Here is a 19095-nt window from a genome sequence, read left to right on the forward strand (position 1 = left end):
CAAGCAGTCAGGTCTGATCTCCTACTGGAGTATACCATTGTCTCTCCCTCCTTTCTTTCAACCAGTCTCAGAGGCCCTTTAAAAGGGTTACAGCACTGCCCTTCTCCTTTGGCTATGCAATAAAATAAATTAACATTTGTCACCACTTAAAAGTGGTTGTTGTGTTAGAATACAGAATACTGAGGTAGTTACTATGAGAGAACCTCACATATATAGTTTTGTGGTGCATATAGGCATTCTCATTTACATTGCCAGTGGGAGTGGTGAGAAATAATACCTTTTGGTCTAAATACTGATTCTGTTGCTATTAATAATTTTAAAATAAATCGTTTTAACTATAAAAATTTCTTCTGAAGATGCATGAAAGCCAAAACATGCCAAAGAGAATAACAAGTAATACAATCCATATTTCTTGTATTGGTAAAAAGCATGAGATTTTTAGACAAGGTGGAAATTGGAAGTTGTGTTTATTCATGGCTTTTCTACAGACAATAATAATGTAAGTGAAGCAAAATGTTCCAACTGGGAATTGAAAGCACAAGTAAATTCTATATGGGTAAGTAAATCGGTATGAATGATGATATCCTGTGCTGATAGGTTATGTTGGTAAACTGTGATGACAGCCATAGGATTCAAAGTTGTTGACCAAAGCTGAATTAGATTCCATTACGTTATTGCTTTTATTTTTTTTTCTATCTAAGGATTATATTTTACATGTATATTTATATGCTTTATGTCCTTCTACATATTATCAGTACATTTATTCAGATAATCCTCCACAATCTGTGCATTACGATTATCTTTTTGTTTTGTTTTGTTTTGTTTGTTTGTTTTTTTTGTTTTATTTCTATTTTTTTTGTTCTGTTTTTGTTTCAAATGCTTTTTGTACATTATGAGCAGCATTCTGCCTGACCATTATAAACATGTGTGTGTGTGTGTGTGATATCACCATCATCATCATTTTAATGTCCACTTTTCTACGCTTGCATGGGTTGGACAGAATTTGTCGATGTGAATTTTCAATAGCTGGGTGCTCTTCCTGTAGCTAACATTTAACTGTTTTTATGCATAGTAACATTTCCCCCAAAACTGAGGCATTTTCTAAGGCAGAGTGGCAACAAAGGACACTGTTTGCATGATAGTGATGTTTACAACTATCATGTGATGTCACAGCAAGGAGACAGTAATATGCACACACACACAAACACACACATACATACATACATACACACACATATAAAGGGCTTTTCAGGTTCCATCATCCGAATTCACTCCTTGCTTGGCCTGGATCTATACTATAAAATACCACTATTTTACCTTAAGTTTGCCTGATTTTCTATTCTAGTGTCTTGGAAATTCCAGAAGACGTGAGGTCTAAGTCATTTATCGGTGGGTATATATACAGTAGTATATGTATATATATACTTTCACTGGTCTCAATCACTAGAAGGCAGCTATTCTAGGACACCATCGAGGATTTTACTCAGTTATAGCAATTTAAACTATTCAGAACACACACACAGATGCATGTTGTGTGTGTGTGTGTGTGTGTAAATATACGCATTTCCTGCATGGCACACACATATACAAACTCACACACATATACATTCATATATTTTGAACCAGACAGCTATGCATAAGTCTAGTGCTAAGTAAAATTAAAGAATTATCATTATTTATTATTATTATTTTGCTTTTGAAATACAATTTTTGGAACAACTTATTTGATATTATTAATTATTTATCTCAATTTAATACAACAACTCATGTATTTGGCAAGATATAATTTTTATAAAATATATATATATTTTTTTTAATATAAAATCAGTTACACATAAAACAAGATTGAGTAGAATATTTTCATCTGCAGATTAGTACATAGCAACACAATTACTTTTAAATATTGCCATATACACTACAAGCCGAATACAGTCAATAGATAGTGTTAAAGAAGACAGAGAACAATGAAGCAATTATAGGCAAGTGAGATCCCTTTTCTCCCATCTTGCTGAGATCTTACCAACTTCTCTGGTGTTAGTACCATGAGAATATGGACCCAGTTCGCTTTGTAGAGTGGATAAGATGTTTTTGGTATAGCCATTTTGACACTGCCTATCTTTCATTGCTGATTCAATGCTGACTTATTTGACATCAGATATCGAATGTCTTTCCCTTATTTTCTGTCTCTCACACTTCTCTGATTTTTGTGTGTGAGCATTAAAGGAAATATGCTCAGATATTTCCTTTATGTCTACGAGGAGAGGAAAAGTGTTCAACTCATAGATTGTAATGTTTTTATCTTTTCCTTTATCTCTCTCTCTCACTCTCTTTCTTTCTTTCTCTCTCTTGCCTTCAATCTTTCTATATGTCACCACCAACACCAACACCATCACCATCATCATCTTTTTTATCATCCATTTTTCATTGCCTAAATGGGTGAGATGGAATTTGCTGAGACAGATTTTATATGGCTGGATGCGTGTCATCCAAGCCTCACCAGTTTCCAAGTAAGGTAATGTTTCCCCATGACCAGGAAGGTTTCCATGGAAGACTGGAAATGAAGGACACCACATGCATGTTGGTGACACGCATTTACAAATATCACACGGTCAAAGCAAGGAGGAAGTAACACACACACACATACAGACATAAACACACACATGTACATTCACACACACACACATATATATATATATAGGGAGAGTTCAGGAAAAAACAAAAGACAAAGACAGGTGGTGTACAAAATAAACAGATGTATTAGTATAACGCTCAGGAATTGAAAGAGTTGTTTATGTTTCAAGCCTACGCTCTTCTACAGAAAGGGACACAGAAAAAAACATGGAGAGAAACAAGGAGAGAAGAAAAAAATGTGTAGTGGCTACAGATCTATCATAGCGACTGATATATATATGTGTGTGTGTGTGTGTGTGTGTGTTGTCATCACCATCATCATCATTGTCATCATCATTGTCATCATCATTATCATTTAGCATCTGCTTTCCTGTGAGCATGGGTTAGATGGTTTGACTGAAGCTGGAGAGCTGCACCAAGATCCAGTTTCCTTTGGCATGGTTTCTATAGCTGAATGTCCTTCCTAACGCCAACCACTTCAAGAGTGTCATGGGTGCTTTTTAAGTGCAACTGGTACAGGTGCCAGTCACATGACACCAGCGTCAGCCAGCAGCTGCAATTTCATTCGGCTTGATGAGTTTTCTCAAGCACAGCATATCACCACAGGTCTCAGTCACTTGTCCTCACAATGGGCTTCTATCAGTTTTCTTCTACCATATCCATTTACAAGGCTTTGGTCAACTAGGGGCTATTGTAGAAAACACTTGCCCAAGACTCCACACGGAGCTGAACTCAGAACCATGTGGTTTGAAAGCAAACATCTAACCACTCAGCCATATCTGTGTCTGCATCTTTATCTTCATGTGTATATATTTCTGCCTATGCACATGTGTGTTTGCCTCCAGTGCCAAAATATACACTCACTAAATCAGGGTCAGTGTCTAGTTAGTCATGCCAAATTGCCAGTGTCCATACAGCCATACCCCCATTCATCTTATTCCATTCTTTAGAGTGGATGGTGATAGGAAGAGAATGGAAACCAAACCAAAATAACATGAAGAGGCATCAGTCTTAAACAGAGTGGCTGTGTGGTAAGTAGCTTGCTAACCAACCACATGGTTCCGGGTTCAGTCCCACTGCGTGGCATCTTGGGCAAGTGTCTCCTGCTATAGCCTCGGGCCGACCAAAGCCTTGTGAGTGGATTTGGTAGACGGAAACCGAAAGAAGCCTGTCGTATATATGTATATATGTATGTGTGTGTGTGTGTTTGTGTGTCGGTGTTTGTCTCCCTAGCATTGCTTGACAACCGATGCTGGTGTGTTTACATCCCCGTCACTTAGCGGTTCGGCAAAAGAGACCGATAGAATAAGTACTGGGCTTACAAAGAATAAGTCCCGGGGTCGATTTGCTCGACTAAAGGCAGTGCTCCAGCATGGCCACAGTCAAATGACTGAAAAGAGTTAAAGAGTAAAGGGTAGAGTAGTGGGTCTTAATATGAAATGACTTCAATCATGAAGACCAGTGCAACCTATGATACAGCACAGAGGTGATCATGATGATGATGATGCCAGTTATAATATTTTATGTCATTTACAAGGCAGTGAGCTGGCAGAAGCATTAGCACACCAGACAAAATACACAGCAGTATTTCGTCTGTCATTACTTTCTGAGTTCAAATTCTGCTGAGGTCGACTTAGCTTTTCATCCTTATGGGGGTTGATAAATTAAGTACCGTTTGCATAGTGGGGTCGATCTCTCCCAAAATTTTGGGCCTTGTGCCTAGAGTAGAATAGAATATTTTACATCTTTTACGTTTTACTTGTTTCAGCCATTAAAATGTGGCCATGCTGGGGCACTGCCTTGGAGGGTTTTTGTCGAACAACTTGTTCCTAGTACTTATTTTTTAAAGCCTGGTGCTTATTCTATTGGTCTCTTTTGCCAAAACTGCTACATTACAGGGATGTAAACAAACCAACTCTGATAGTCAGTTGGGTAGAGAGGGGTAGACAAACATAAACACACATATATGTAAATACACACACACACACAACAGGCTTCCACACAGTTTCTGTGTACCAAATTCACTCACAAGCACTTTATCAGAAGTCACTTGCCCAAGGTGCCATGCAGTGAGACTAGACCCAAAACCATGTGATTGCAAAGTAAGCTTCTGAACTATGGAGCCACATGAAAAATATATTGAAATATAGACTAAATTTTTGTTTATTCTTTTACTGGTCAAATTCAGTGGACTGCCGCTATGCTAGGACACCAACGCCAAAGATATAGGCAAATATATTGGTCATTACTAGACACTACATTGGTCATTACTAGTAATATAATTTCTTTCAGATATTTCTGTTTATAATAATTGATATCATAAAATATTTCCAAATAATAGTTCTACAAGCAAGTCGCTTGCTATGTTGGACTGGAAGAACATTCAGAGACGTGATTTGCTTCTTGCAAGACATTTCATAAACATGACTAATGATAATTAATCAAAAAACTTTATTAATCTTCTCAAATATATAACATGAAACTTCGTTAAAGTTCAGTTCTTCGTTATTTTGCAAACATGCAAACTCGAGTCATAAAATATATAATCATGCGACTAACCCAAACTCTCAAAAATTCCAGCCTTGTGCCAAAATTTCAAACCATTAATTGCCTTAATACATTTTTTGCAATATAATTATCAGGTCAGCAAGGGTGGCATGTGTCTTAACGTGCTGAGCAGTAATTAATTTTATTGATTAATGGCCAAGTTCAAATCCTGCCAATCAGTTTCAGCATAGTATTTTATCCCACCACTGGTCTGCAAAACATATTTACTATATTCATTTCAATAGACTACAATTGCTCTAACACACCACGTGTGTGTGTGTGTGTGTGTGTATTACATAATGCAAAAGAAATCTATAAAAAGTCAAGGGGTCAGCAACTGACAGAGGTACATGAAAACCCAGGTAACAGGTTGGGCACAGATGACAACAAGCAGCTCTTTTGCTTACCATTTAGGACAGTCATGAGAAAATTGTGACCCATAGGAATGCACACCTAATTAGAAGTGCAGTCTGCCTAACAACATGCCAGGACTCATACAGCCTATTCCTTTATAAAGATCACCCGTGACTGATATAGGATATCTTTTTAATCTCTTATTCATTTACTTGGTCTATGGCTATGCTAAGGTACTGATTGTAAGTCATAGTTGAATAGATATACCTACATTCTTGATGGGTAATTATTTTATTTGTTTATATGATGTGCCTATGTATACCCGATTAATGTAGATAATATGTATATAGATGTAGGTATGGCTGTGTAGTAAAGGGTTTACTGTCCAATTACAGGGTTTGGGGTTGAGTTCCATTGTGTAGCACCTCGGGCTAAGCCTTATGAATGGACTTGGTAGGCAGAAATTGAAAGAAAACTGTTGTATATTTGTGTGTGTGTGTGTGCGCGCGTGTGTGTGTCTTTGTCCCTCAGTACACTGCCTGACAACGGATGTTGGTTTGTTTACATCCCTGTAACTTAGCAGTTCAGCAAAAAAGGACAAATAAAATAAGTAACAAGCTTAAAAGAAAGTGCTGAGGCTGGTTCGTTTGACTAAAAATTCTCCAAGGTGGTGCCTCACTATGTCCGCACTCTAATAACTGAAACAAGTAAAAGATAAAAGATATATATAAAGTAACCCCTTGCCATATCGTGGTTCATCTATCACACTACACTCAGTACATCACAGATTTTTCTGGCTAATATATGTAAATTTACATCGTGGATTTCTCAGTATATCTGGGTTTCTGCAACCAATAGGTATTTATATTTTTTTAGATTTTAATTATTTCTGTGGGACGTTTTGGAATGTAACAACCATGATAGTTGAGGGATTACTGTATATATATATATGGTCAGTAGTTCATATATCCAAAAAATAAGCACACTCTAAAGCAGTAGAGCAGTAATGTATATATACATACATATACATCTTTATATATTAATATATTTTATATGTAAAGCATAATATGTTATACATGTATGTATATTCTTGCAATTGTCATTTTAATAAATAAATAAATAAGTTAACATAATATAATGTCTAAGAGTTGATGAACCACCTATTGATCCCCTCCATTTTCTTATTGCTCTCTCTCTCTCTCTATATATATATATATATCTATATATATATAGATATATATATAGATATATATGTATATATATATGATAATAATAATAATAAAGGTGGCTTATTTACAATTTACAACTGAAAGGCAAAACTACAGACGTCACTAAAGTGACTAAGGGCACTAGTTAGCACCAGGACTGCTAGAAATAAGAGTCAAAATAACTCATAGGCATGATAAAGCACTTACCTCATGACTAACAAGGGAGGCAAGCTCCCTACAATATCTGGAGCATAGCCAGATCACCAGTGATTTTGCATTTTAATTAATGCTCATCAGTGTCTCTTACCTGGCTGCCAAGGATTAAGCCAGTTCATCTTGTCAATTTATTCTTGTTACCATAGAAATCTCACACTGATTTCATAAATGGTTTATAGCATTCTACCTCTACAATCTTTCATCTTTTACTAGTTTCAGTCATTAGGCTGTGGCCATGCTGGGGCACCACCTTGAAGAAATTTTAGTTAAATAAATCAAACCCAATGCACTTTTTTCTCTATTTTTTTTTAAGTCTGGTATTTATTCCATTGGTCTCTTTTGCAAAATTGCTAAGTTAAGGGGATGTAAACACACCAACATCAGATCTGAAGTGGTCATGAGCAACAAACACAGACACAAAGACACACACACATATAATAACTGTATATAATATATATCATAATGATATTTCCTCTCCAATGTGAAGCAACAATTTTCATATATAAACAAATGACTGAAAAATGGTGAGCTAACCTCATGCAGAATCAAACTCACAAATCAACATTTCCATGGCTCCTGGTGAATCCGATTAGCCAAACACTCACCCATCAATTTCAGTCAAATTTAGTTAATCTATACTTAAACAGTCTTGATACTAAATAAATAAAATTTATGTAAACAAACCTGAAAGGCTTTGCAAGTTACAGAGAGAAAGTTACTATGAAAGGCTCATAGTATAATAACTGTATAACAACTTAGGAAGCGTTGAATGTGTTTGGTATCTTACAGACAAGAAAGTCAATTTGAAAATAATAGCCTATATATATATATATATATATATATATATATATATACACTCTTTACTCTTTTACTTGTTTCAGTCAGTTGACTGCGGCCATGCTGGAGCACCACCTTTAGTCGAGCAACTCGACCCCGGGACATATTCTTTGTAAGCCCAGTACTTATTCTATCAGTCTCTTTTGCCGAACCACTAAGTGACGGAGACATAAACACACCAGCATCGGTTATCAAACAATGCTAGGGGGACAAACACAGACACACAAACATACACACACACATATATATACATATATACAATGGGCTTCTTTCAGTTTCCGTCTACTAAATCCACTCACAAGGCTTTGGTCGGCCCGAGGCTATAGTAGAAGACATTTGCCCAAGGTGCCACGCAGTGGGACTGAACCCGGAACCATGTGGTTGATAAGCAAGCTACTTACCACACAGCCACTCCTATATTACGTTTATATATTTGTTGTGCAAGATTTTTTATGTGAAGTCGTGTGTTGAAACAGACATTATTGTATTTCGGAATGGTCATTTTGCCAGTTTAGCCAATATATATATATATATATATATATATAATATATATATATATATATATATATATATATACATATATATATATACATATATATATAGATAGATAGATTTCCGTCTACCAAATCCTCTCACAAGGCTTTGGCTGGTCCAAAGTTATAGAAGACACTTGCCCAAGGAACCACACAGCCACTCAGTGGGACTGAACCTGGAAATATATATGGTTCAGAAGCAAGCTTCTTACCACACAGCCACACCTGCCCCTATAACCATTGCCAACTTTACACTATACCAATATACCACCCCTTTTTTTAATGTACCTAAATACCTGCCCCCCCCCCACTATTTGCATCAGTGTTGAAAATATTTATACCTGTTGTTAATTTTTTGTTATTGTTATTCCTATTGTTGTAATTGCTGTTTTTGTTGTTGTTGTTGTCGTTGTTATAGGAATTGGTTGTTGTTATAGGAATTGGTTGTTGTTGTTGTTGCTAATTATTTTCTTCAAGAAAATTGGTTTCTTAAGTCAAAGTGTTGCCAGATAATTCTGATTTATATTGAAAGATCAAAGAATTAGGCAGCAGCCAGAAGAGTTGTTGTTGTTGTTGTTGTAGTTGTGGTGGTGGTGGTGGTTATAATGATGATAGTGCTACAGGTAGATGTGTTGATAGTGATAGTGGTGGTGCTGGAGAATGTGTTGATGGTGGTGGTGGTGCTGGTTGAACTTGCTGTAATATCGGTAAATGGTTATCATTATCATCATGGTGGTAGTGATGGTGATATTGCTAGTATAGGAGTGGTGGTGTTAGGAGTAGTCATAATCATGGTGGTGGTGGTGGTGTTGGAGTAGAGAAATAGATTAGCAAATCATGATCGTCTCATCCCAGCAGTTAGGGACTTCAAATAGATAATAGGAAGCTTGTGATGTTAAAGAGAGAGAGAGAGTTTAGTTGCATTAGTGACCGTTGGTCAAAACATATGGTGTTAGAAATAGTGTTAGGTAACGCAGTGGTGTTGAAATAGATTGTTTAGGGATTAAGGGTAGCAGCAATGATGGGAGGTTTCATGGTGGTAGAAATTTTGGACTTTAGTAATGCTAATGGAGGGTATGAGACACATTGGCACAGCTATTTTGGTGCCACCTGTATGGCATCACTTATATGATATCAGTGGTCTTCAAGTTTTTCACATTCTCTTCCTCCCTCTTTTTCTCTCTCACTCTTTTTTTCTCTCCCCGACTTTTTCTCTCTGCATGAGCGTATTTCTACACACACGTGTGTGTGTGTGCGCATGCTCTTGTTGAGATATCTTGTAATCACTGTAAATGATCCTCATTTATCACACAAATGAGTTTGTTAGTTTCCAGTCTTCCATGAAAAGCATACCTGATTAAGAAATATTACCTGGTTGGAAGCCAACGAGGGCTGGTGACAGGAAGAGCATCCAGATGTAGAAAATTTGCATTTACAAATTCTATCTCACCCATGCAAGTATGGAAATGTGGTTGTTAAATGATGATGACAATGATGATGGTGTGTGCGTGTGTGTGTGTGTATTTCATTTACCAAATTCACAAATAAGGCATTGAGTAACTTTGGGCTATAGCAGAAGACACTAACCAATATCCCACACGGTGCGATTGAACCCAAATTCAAATAGTTGTGAAGTCAATTTCGTAACCACAGAACCAAGGAAACAGTATATAATATGTCTGTCACGTTTCTCTTTTATGATAATGACATAATAGAGTGTGAAGAAAATTTGTCTGTGATTTCTCTTCCTAAAAGTTCAAACAACTAAATAGAGAATTCCTCATTGCCTCATGGCCTATGTTGTTATTGTAATGAAACTCCATTCAGCTCTGATAAAACAGACTTATGCCACACAGGTATTTAGTATAGCCAGGGCTGAGGAGTGGAAACAAAAAACTTTGACTCCTGTACTATTGGCACCTCCGACTCCAACTCTGACTCCTCTTTATGTAATTAAGTGATTGTGGACTACATATCTCATAAAGCACATGCATGTGCTTGTACTCTGAGTAGGCCTATGTGTTATAACTGGTTTATATTAAAGAATAAAGACATTGTGAGTCGTAATCGGTCAGTATAGTTTTACTGACTCCGACTCAAGCTACCCCTTGTTTCCAACTACGAGTCCTCAGCCTTGAGTATAGCGAAGGACTATATTACATCCACTATACAAGGATTGCTTAGCTTAAAGGTACAGAGCACTCAACCGGAACTTGAGAGGTGCAGGGCTCAATTTTTAAATACCAACAGAGAAAGGATATACTGAATAATGCTTTCCATGCTAGCATGGGTTGGACGGTTCAACTGGGGTCTGTGAAGCCAGAAGGCTGCATCAGGCCCAGTCTGATCTGGCAGTGTTTCTACGGCTGGATGCCCTTCATAACGCCAACCACTCCGAGAGTGTAGTGGGTGCTTTGTACGTGCCACCCGCACAGGTGCCAGACGGAGCTGGCAAACGGCCACAGACAGATGGTGCTTTTTACGTGCCACCGTACTGCATTATTCAGTATATCCTTTCTCAAGACAGTAGTTGGTATTTAAGGGTGACTTAGGTGTTATTTCTTGGCTAACCTCCCTTTTAGTTTCATTGTTGTTATTTAACCACAAGATCTTAATGCAAAATTTTGATTTTCATTTTGATTTTCAGCCATGGTCTGTTTAGGACTACATTATCCAACGTAGCACTCTTTTTTTGTAATAGGTATATGATTTGAAGGAGGTTCAGCAGTTATTTCTAGCAAATCAAGCAACCATATAGGAGCTGTGTAGAGATAATAGCAGTGTGTACATGTAGGTGTGTGTGTGTGATGTGTGTGTCAGAGAGAGAGAGAGAGAGAAGAAAGAGGAGGGCAGTTTGCACTGATAGTAGAAATGGAAAATGCATGAGCTCCATGTTGATCCTTTCTCGTTCAACTGAACGATCCGTTAATTAATTGTCAGTCAATTATTCAATTATGAGATGGCTGTTACAAGTTTCCACTTCTAAAGGACAATTATTGCATTTTTGGTTCTATGATAAAAAACAGAATGGCTCTTGGAAAATTTAGTCGAGGGGATGATGTTGTTACGTAAGGCTCCTTGTGTGGGTGTGTGTGTTAGAGTACATGTGGGTATGTACGGATATATTTGTTTAAATGTGTGTGTAAGAATGAATCATGCAGGGAAGGCAGAGTGAAGGGTTAATGTATATAGATGAATGCATGTGTATCAATGTATCTGCATGTAGCATGAGTGCATGTGTGTGTGTGTAGATGTCGTTGAAAAAATAACCAGAGTTGTGTTTGTTATCCTTTGTATGTATACATGTGTGTATGAGTGTATACATATTCGGTTATATGTGTATGTGTGTGTACATGTTAAAAAAGACTATACAAATTTAATATGCTTGTTATATATATATATATATGTTTATGTGTGTGCATGAAGGTGGGTATATGTGCATGCATGCAAACTTATTGAAGAAGACCATGCAGGGTTAATGTGCATGTTATTGTATATATGCATATTTATACGTGTGTGTGTGCAAGTGGGTGTATATATATATATGGGTGTATGTGTGTAAATATATTGAAAAAGACAATAGTATGTTATTTTATATGTATGTGTGAAATTGTGTACAATGATGTTTTTGTGTGCATGTGTACATGTGAATTTGCATGTGGTCATATAAACATGTAGTTGTGGATAAGAGAGTGTGTATAGATGAATAACAATGTGTGTGTGTGTGTGTGTGTGTGTGCATGTCTGTATTGATGTTGAATTACATGAATATATGCATCCTTTTACATCAATTCATGTGTATAAATGCATCAGTGATGTGCAGTGTGTGTGTATGTGTGGGTGCATTTGCATGTATTTGTGTGTCAATGACCATAGATGCATGTGTAAATATGAATGCATCCATTCATGGAAAGCTACATAGATTCACACGTACATATACCCAAACACACACACACACACATATATATATATATATATTTATATACAAAAACACATCTACTTGTACATAAATACACACACACACACACATCATCATTATCCTCCTTCTCATCATTGTTTTACTGTCTGCTTTTCCATGCTTCCAAGGGTCAGATGAGATTATCTTAGGCAGATGCCTTCAGTCCAGATGCCCTTCCTGCTGCCACCCTACTCTTGTCCCTCTCTATAGTAATAATCTCTTTGCCTACCAAACAATAAACAGCCCAAATATGCTTTCAGAGTGGTCGACAAGTAAATGACAACATCAGGAAGCTATTATTTACAAGGCAACAGACAGAAAGGAAATATAAACTCACAGAACCACACACACACAGACATGCATACACATAAACAGAGAGAGAGAGAGAGAGAGGAGAGAGAGAGAGAGAGAGAGAGATGGATGGATGGATGGATGGCAGGCAGGCAGGCAGGCAGGCAGGCAGGCAGGCTTCTTTCAGTTTCATCTACAAATTCACTTACAAAGCTTCGGTCAGCCTAGAGTTATAATAGGAGCCCTTGCACGAGGTGCCATGCAGTAGAACTGAACCCCAGACCATATGGTTGGAAGACAAACTTGCTCACTGGTATTTCGTCTGCCGCTACATGTTTGCTTCCCAGCCACATAGTTCTGAGTTCAGTCCTACTGCATGACACCTTGGACAAATGTCTTCTGCTATATTCCCAAACCAAACAAAGCCTTTCAGTTGTTATATTTTTCTTGTTTATTTACAAAGAATAAGATCCATATTGTAATGTGATACATTATTTCACTTTTATACTTTTACTTTTAATTCTAACCACAGCGGTAACATCACATTTTGTATATGACTGTGTATCTGTCTGCGAATGTATGTGAGTGTGTGAGTGTGTATATGTCTCACAATGTGTGTGTGTGTGTCTTTCCACATTAGGTACGTTATTAAACACACTGTATGTATGTGAAGACCGGTCAGTGTCAATACGAAATTTTATTTTCATTTCAATTAAAACAATTTAACATTTCATAGAGACAACTTTTCTATTGTCAACAGGACATCTTATACTACAACGACAACGACGTCACATTTTGTATGTGACTGTGTATTGTTCTGTGAGTGTATGTGTGTAGGTGTATGAGAGTGCATATGTCTTATAGTATGTGTATCTTCCTGCATTAGGTACGTTATTAATTACACACACAGCTACACAGACATATGTAACGGTACATTATTAAAAACACACACACACACACATCTACACATATGTATACATATGTGACGACTGACATGTGTGAATGTGTCTGTGTGTGTCTATCTTACTATATGTAAGTGAGGGCTGGCCAGTGTCAATACATCTTTCTATAGTCAACAGAACATTTTATACCACAACAACGACATCACATTTTGTATATGACTGTGTATCTGTCTGTGAGTGTATGAGAGTGTGTATGTCTCATAGAGAGTGTGTTGTCTTTCTGCATTAGGTACATTATTAAACATACACACATCTACACACACATATATATATCTATATATATCACTGTGATCACCATGACCAACCAGTCCATCAGATGTTGTTACACATCGCTGGTCACAATGCGCTTCGCATTGTTTTAGACTTCAAATGACGCCACCCCGCTGGCTAAGCGAGCAGGCCAACAGAAGTAAGAGTGAGAGGAAGTTGTGGCAAAAGAGCACAGCAGGGATCGCCACCCCCCCCTGCCGGAGCCTCGTGGAGCTTTTAGGTGTTTTCGCTCAATAAACACACACAATGCCCGGTCTGGGAATCAAAACCGTGATCCTACGACCGCGAGTCCGCTGCCCTAACCACTAGGCCATTGCGCCTCCACCTATATTTATATATATGTATAAATACCAACAAACCTGAAGACTGCACCAACAAAGCAGTTTCCTGTTTTCCAATTACTCCCACCAACCATGTGATAAGCCATTATGCCTTAATTTTTCAAGTACTTCATTACTACATATTCTCATGTGACTACATAGGCTCACTTTATGTTTCTTATTCTACAGCCACACCAGTAATCCGATGTCCAACCCTTCGCCTTCTGTAAGTTCACCTTGCCGTTGCCGTCTCCCATTGCAGCCCATTTCTGGAATGTACCCATTTATGCATAGAATCTCCATTGCACCCACCTCTATTCATATGACTGTCAACCATATGATGGGTGATGTTAGATGCAGTACTGACTGCCTCAAAGGCAAGTATATCCACTGACAGCTTTTTGGTGGGGTCAAAAATTACATACCATCTCACAACCAATTTTCACGACAGGGCCTGGAATCCTCCAAATGGATGTATTACATGTCGCTTAGTTGTATTAGACCATCATTTACTCCACAAATTTTCTGTTGTCAATACTGCACTTTACCATATCACCTGTTTCAATATAACTGTAATATATAAATATACAAACTATACCTATTTCTTTATTACCCACAGGGGGCTAAACATAGAAGGGACAAAGACAGACATAGGTATTAAGTCGATTACATCGACCCCAGTGCGCAACTGGTACTTAACTTATCGACCCCGAAAGGATGAAAGGCAAAGTCGACCTCGGCGGAATTTGAACTCACAATGTAACGACAGACGAATTACGGCTACGCATTTCGCCCGGCATGCAAACTATACCATTTTAACCCCGGGTATCTCTGCAAGGAATTTATAAATAGTTTCTGTAATATGTTCATGTACTTTCCTTAAGTGGGTTTATAAACACTGCTTGTTTTTGTCCTATTCTTCACTAAAGTCTGAAGATGAGGAATATAAAGCAAGCAGGAATGGTGAGGGAAGTTCTCAGATTCCAATAAATATATTTCTATGTTTTATGCTAAATGCTCAATGCTCTCTTTTTAGATGTTCTCACAATTTCTTTGGTACACATACACACACACACATACACACACACACACACATATATATATATAAAATTATTACAAAATGCATTTCATAAAATTATTTTAGCATTTTCTGCCTTGTCTTATTTTCCTTATATATATATACATACATACATACATATATATATATATATTATATATATATATACACACACACACACACACACACACATATAACTTAGAATAACTTAGAAAGGTTTTGGCCAATATTGGCCCAGGCCATGTCTAACTTAATAGCACCACCTGGCGAAGTCTTTCAATACAGGATTTGGGTACCGAGGCCCATTCGAGCAGAGAGTTATTGTTTGCGGAGACATATCCGGGTGTGGGTGGTTTGTCCGGGATTGCTTGAAGGAATTTGTCCAAAGACTTCTTGAATTTTGTGTAGTCAGTTTCATTTTTGACGTGCCCTGGTGTAATGTTGAAGAGAGCGGGTCCAATTGAGGTGAAATAGTTGTGCCGTATTGTCGTTATGTGATGCGATTTAGATTTTTGTTGTGGACGGATGGCACGTGGTCCTTGAATGTATTTTAAAGGTGATGCCAACATCATTCGGACAGTGCTGATGGAATATTTTCCACATCATACAGATAATGTAGTGTTCACGGCGTCGTTGGAGTGAATACAGTTTCAGCTTCTCTAGTCTACCCCAGTAATCAAGGTCTGACATGCCATCTATCTTTTTTGTGATTGACCATTGGGGAGCTTCAATTCTCATAATATTTTGTTTTGTGTAGGGAGACTACAGTGGACAGCAGTATTCAAGGTGGGGTCGGGCAAAAGTGGAGAAGAGAAGGATAATAGTGTGGGAATATCTCGACTGGAAGGTTCTGAGAATCCAGGAACATATTCTGCGGGCCATGTCAACTTTGCTGCTTATATGAGGGAGGTGTATATGTATATGCATGCATACATACATACATATATATATGGTGCTATGAAGTTAGACATGGCCTGGGCCAATAATGGCCGAAACCTATCAAAGTATATATATATATATATATATATATATATATCTAAGCACATATGTATGTGCAAATACATACAAAGTTCTCTCTACATAGCTTATAACTTAGCAAATTTCATTTATAATGAATAGGTGAACCTGAGGCCATGACCAAAGACACATATCTAAAAGTTGAATTGAACCCAACTCAATGTCTTTGAGAATCAAACTTCTTAACCACAGAGCTAGGCCTGCAGTTATTGTAAATACCAAATCTATCCAGAATTCATTTTTGTCAACAAACATTTGCAATGTGTGTGCATGTATGCATGTGTGTGTATGTGCATATGTACCATATATAGATAGATATAGATATGTGTGTGTAAATAAATATATATGTATATATATCCACACACGCACATAAATATAACTTATATATAATACAGATAAATATAATATATATATATATATATATAATATATATATATATATATATATATAAGGCCTGATGAAGCCTTCCGGCTTCACAAACCCCAGTTGAACCGTCCAACCCATGCTAGCATGGAAAACGGACGCTAAACGATGTTGATGATGATATATATATATATATATCATATATATACATATATATATATAATATATACATACATATATATACATACATACATATATATACATACTATATATATATATACATACATACATATATATATATACATACATATATAATATACATACATATATATATATACATACATATATATATATATATATACATACATATATATATATTACATACATATATATATATATACATACATATATATATATATATACATACATATATATATAATATACATACATATATATATATTATACATACATATATTATATATACATACATATATATATATATACATACATATTTATATACATACATACATATATACATACATACATATATATATACATACATATATATATATACATACATATATATATACATACATATATATATACATACATATATATATACATATATATATATACATATATAATATACATATATATATATATATACACATGCATATATACATATATATACATACATTATATATATATATATATATATACACATGCATATATAATATATATATACATACATATATATATACTATATATACATACATATATACATATATATACATATATATATATATATATATATATCATACATATATATATACATATATATACATACATATATATATATATACATATATATACATACATATATATTGATTGATTGATTGATTGATTCTAGTTTCAGCTTATGAGCTGTGGCCATGCTGGGGCACCGCCATTTGGTGTTGCTACTTGGTTTCACTTCATGGGGGCTTTCTAGCAACTGCTATTTGGTGCATGAGAGAGTTCGATGCAGCTGCCCTCATCTGCCCCTCCTGCCGTGAAGTTGGTTCATCTGGGACACCTGACAGGAAGAGATCCAGCTTCATTTTAAAGACATCTGTATCCACCCCATGCAGGTCTCTCAGGTTCTTCGGGAGGATATTGAAGAGCTGTGGGTCTCGGAAGCCCAGGCTATCACAGAATCTTGTCCTACATCTTGATGGCAGGTTTGGAGTCCTAGGCACCACGCAGTGGCGCCCAGTTCTGGCATTTGCGTAACTCTCGATGCCAAAGTTCAGGACACTTCCCTCCAGGATCTTCCAGATGTATATTATGGCATATCTTTCCCGCCTACGCTCCAGGGAATATAATTTTAATCTCTTGAGTCTTTCCCAGTAGCTTACATTCTGCATAGAGGCTATCTTCTTCGTGTAGCTTCGTTGGATCGCCTCAAGTTCTGTGATCAACTTGACACTGGATGGTGACCATAGCTGAGAGCAATAGTCAAAGTGGCTTAGGACAAGTGTCTTCCAGAGGACCATCATGGTTTCTTGTTCTCTTGTTCTAAAGGTTCTAAGAATCCATCCAGCCAGCCGTCTACATTTCATTGTCAGTTTAGCAACATGTACATGAAAGGTCGCGTCATCACTCATGTGAATACCCAGGTCACGCACTGATTGTGCCTCTGGGATTGCAATCCCTCCGGGTCCAGTGTATTCATTGGGTATTGCATTCAGTTTTGCATGCTGATAGTATAAAGCTTGAAACTTTCCAGCATTGAACTGCATGCTATTCTTTTCAGCCCACTTGTATATTTCGTCCAACTCACATTGCAGGTGTTTAGTGTCCTCAGGGTTCTGTATTGCCTGTGAAACTTTTGTATCATCTGCATAACTTGTGATCGTGGCTCTCTGCGTGGCTGAGGGCATGTCTGAGAGGGCTATTATGAACAGTAGTGGTCCCAGAACAGTGCCCTGCGGAACACCGCTCACTATTTGTGTGTTAATGGAGGTGGCCCCATTGGCTACTACCACCTGACTTCTATCCTTCAGAAAGTCATGAAGCCATTCTCCCAGTTTTCCAACTATGTTGAGATCACGCAGTTTGTGACATATCATTCCATGATCGACTTTATCAAAGGCCTTTGCAAAGTCGAGATATATCACTTCCACATTTGAGTGGTTGAGCAGCCGTTTCAGCACCCAGTCATAGTGTTGTAGGAGCTGAGTTAAACAGCTTCTCCCTGGTCGGAAACCATGTTGGGTGTCGGGCAGCAAGTCATTCTCTTCAAGGAAGGTGATCAGCTTCCTTCTGACTATTCGTTCCATGACCTTGCTGATGTGTGAGGTCAGAGAGATAGGTCTATAGTTCTTGGCTTCCGCTCTGCTACCTCCTTTATGAATGGGGCATAGTTTACCTTCCTTCAGTTTTCCTGGAAGTTTGCCAGCTGCAAGGAAGCTCTGAAAGAGGAACTGCAGTGGTCTTGCTAGGACTCTCTTACATGCTTATATATATATATATATATATATATATACACA

The sequence above is a fragment of the Octopus sinensis genome, linkage group LG14 (genome assembly GCF_006345805.1).
Source record: "Octopus sinensis linkage group LG14, ASM634580v1, whole genome shotgun sequence".
NCBI lineage: Eukaryota > Metazoa > Mollusca > Cephalopoda > Octopoda > Octopodidae > Octopus > Octopus sinensis.